The following is a 3,705-nucleotide window of genomic DNA, read 5'->3' on the forward strand; positions in this document are numbered from 1 at the left end:
ATTAGAATTAAAAGATGAATTGATTCAAGAAAATATACTATAGGGGCCGGGAGCGGGGTAGGGTTAGGGTGAGGTCGGGTCGTCGGGTATGGGTCGGGTATCGGGTTTAAAGTTTAGAATCATACCTGGGTAGTCGTGGTGCGACGTCGATACCCCGCGGCCATACCCCGCTCCAACTTCGATTATATTTTTGGATTTTTTACGCGCGGCTTCATTTCCCCGCAACACCAGACCACTCGAGCTAAGATCGAGCTGTCGACGCCCAGAGCGACCTCCAGACCTCGCTGCATCACCCCGCTCTGAGACGTTTCGAGTCGACCATCCTTCAGCGCGACGTGCTCACCCCGCTACCACACCTCTCTCTAGTGAAAATTAACTGAGCCATCAACTGAAAGCTGATCCTTCAACCTGCTGGAGACCAGTTTACCCACCAAACTTGATGTGAACTCGACCCACTGATCAAAACGTCCTAAGAAGAAATATGTACAAAGATAGTCATGGGATTTACTCCCAAGTGAGCTTGTTTTAAGTCTATAGCTTGACTTTGTTCCCTTTTGGCTAGGCGGAGATGGGATCGGAGAGTGGAACTAAGATTCCTTCCTCCTCTGTTGTGGTTCCCATGTAGAGCTTAATCCTTTGCCCATTCACTGTAAAGTCTCCATCATTTTTGTTCCATAACACAATTGCTCCATGTGGTCTCACTTCTTAGATCTTGAAAGGACCAAACCAACTTGATTTGAGCTTCCTGGGAAACAACTTCAGTTTAGAGCTATAGAGAAGCACTTGATCTCCAGCACTGAATTCTTTCTTCAAGATCTTCTTGTCATGAAAAGCTTTGGTTTTCTCTTTGTAGATCCTTGAGTTCTTAAAAGCATCAAGTCTAATCTCATCAAGCTCACTTTGGAGAAGTCTCTTCTCCTTGGCACTCTTGATGTCAAAATTCAGCAACTTAACAGCCCATAATGCCTTGTACACAAGCTCAACTGGTAGATGACAAGCCTTCCCATACACAAGGTTGAAAGATGCGGTTCCCAAAGGAGTCTTGTAAGCTATCCTATAAGTCCAAAGTGCATCATCAAGCTTGTCAGACCAATCTTTCCTTTTAGTTCCCACAATCTTCTCTAGGATAGATTTGATTTCCCTGTTGGAGATCTCAACTTGTCCACATGTCTGAGGATGGTAAGGTGTTGCCACCTTGTGCTTCACACCTTTTTTCTTGAAAAGACCTTCAAACAGCTTGTTAATGAAGTGAGAGCCTCCATCACTGATTACAACTCTTGGAACTCCAAACCTTGGAAAGATGGTGCTCTTGAACATCTTGATCACAACTCTAGAATCATTGGTGGGACCTTCTACAGCTTCCACCCACTTGGAGACATAGTCAACAACTACAAGGATGTACTTGTTGCCAAAAGATGATGGAAATGTCCCCATGAAGTCAATACCCCACACATCAAATACTTCAACCTCAAGGATTGAGTTTTGAGGCATCTCATTCCTCTTGGTAATGTTTCCTCTTCTTTGGCACGAGTCACACTTCAAAACAAAGTCTTGAGTGTCCTTGAACATATGAGGTTACCAAAACCCAGCTTGTAACACCCTTGAAACAGTCTTGAAAGTAGCAAAATGACCTCCATAAGATGATCCATGACAATGTGTAAGGATCCCATAAACTTCTTCTTGAGCTACTACTCTTCTATAAGGTTGATATCTACAAAGTATGTAGAGGTAAGGCTCATCCCAATAGTATCTCTTCACATCTTTGTAGAACTTCTTCTTAGCATATCCCTCAAAACCCAATGGCTCTCTTCCACAAGCTAAGTAGTTCACCAAATCAGCATACCAAGATCCTTTCTCTTCAGCTGCCTTCACCTCCTCAAGTTTCTTTCCTGTTTCACAAACTGCTACTACTGCTCTAATAGCCATGATATGTTCTTCTGGAAGCCCTTCATCAATGGGGATCCCACACTCAATCTTCAGTCTAGACAAGTGATCAGCTACACTATTCTCAACTCTTGGCTTGTCTTTGATCTCAAAATCGAACTATTGTAGCAGCAGGATCCACCTCAACAGTCTTGGGTTAGCATCCTTTTTGGCCAAAAGGTGTCTCAAGGCAGCATGATCAGTGTATACTATGACTTTTGACGCAACCAAATAGCTTCTGAATTTCTCAAAGGCATAGACAATGGCTAGCAGCTCCTTCTTAGTTGTAGCATACTTCATTTGGGCTTCATCAAGAGTTCAACTTGGATAGTAGATCACATGAGTCTTCTTGTCTTTTTTCTGACCAAGGACAGCTCCCACAGCATAGTCACTATCATCACACATGATCTCAAAAGGAAGATCCCAATCTGGTGGCTGCACAATGGGGGCACTAACCAGCTTATCCTTCAATGTCTTGAATGCTCCTAGACACTCCACATCAAAGTTGAATGCAGCCTCCTTGCATAGAAGCTTAGTCAATGGTCTAGCTATCATGGAGAAGTCTTTCAATGAATCTTCTATAGAATCCGACATGACCAAGGAAGCTTCTAATGTCTATCACTGTCTTTGGTGGAGCTAACCCAACCATCACATCAATCTTGGCCTTGTCCACCTCAATCCCCTTCTCTGAAATCTTGTTTTCAAGCACAATCCCTTCCTTAACCATGAAGTGACACTTTTCTCAATTTAGCATAAGGTTGGTGTCTTCACATCTCTTTAGTACCCTAGAAAGATTGGACAAACAAGCAGAAAACAAAGATCCGTAGACAGAGAATTCATCCATAAACACCTCCACAACATCCTCTATAAGATTAGAGAAAATAGACATCATGCATCTTTGGAAAGTGGTTGGAGCATTACATAGCCCAAATGGCATCCTTTGATAAGCAAAGGTACAATAAGGGCATGTGAATGTTGTTTTCTCTTGATCATTTGAATTTATGGGGATTTGGAAGAACCCTGAATACCCATCAAGAAAACAATAATAGGGATGATTTGCAAGTCTTTCTAGCATTTGATCAATGAATGGTAATGGAAAATGATCCTTTCTAGATGTTGAGTTGAGTTTTCTATAATCTATGCACATCCTATGTCCAGTTATTGTTCTTGTTGGTATTAGTTCATCCTTATCGTTTTTAACCACAGTAATACCACCCTTCTTTGGGACAACATGCACAAGAGATACTCATTTACTATCTGAAATAGGGTAGAATACACCTGCATCTAGGTGTTTTAGAATATCTTTCTTAACAACATCTTTCAGGTTGGGGTTCAACATTCTTTGATGTTCTATAGAAGTCATAGACTCATCTTCTAGTTGTATCCTATGCATGCATAAAGATGGTGATATCCCTTTAATATCATCTAGTGAGTAGCATATTGCCTTTCTATACTTTTTAAATTCATTCAAAAGTCTAGACAATTCAGTTTCATTCAGTTCACTACTCACAATGACAGGATATGTCTCATTAGGTCCAAGAAATCCATACCTTACACCAAGGGGAAGAGGTTTAAGCTCCACTTTTGGTGCCTTGAGTTCACTCCAGTCATCTTCTTGGGGGTCCTCTTGTTGATCAACTGAGGCAGCTTGCTGAACTTCTTATGGAAGCTCTATGAAGTTGTGTTCTCCACTTTTTTCTTTGTGGTAGTCTAGCATCCTCACATACTTTGCACTCTCCTCATCTTCTATCAATTAGAGAGAGTGTGTTTGTGTTTGGGGAG

The 3,705-nt window shown here is 41.7% G+C and overlaps 1 pseudogene; it reads right to left on the bottom strand.

The window, feature by feature from the left end:
* Positions 1–2,241: 2,241 nt before the first annotated feature.
* Positions 2,242–2,812, bottom strand: LOC106331077 (annotated as a pseudogene).
* Between the last annotated feature and the right edge of the window lie 893 nt (positions 2,813–3,705).

This window comes from Brassica oleracea, chromosome C3 (genome assembly GCF_000695525.1).
Source record: "Brassica oleracea var. oleracea cultivar TO1000 chromosome C3, BOL, whole genome shotgun sequence".
In the NCBI taxonomy this organism is placed as follows: domain Eukaryota; kingdom Viridiplantae; phylum Streptophyta; class Magnoliopsida; order Brassicales; family Brassicaceae; genus Brassica; species Brassica oleracea.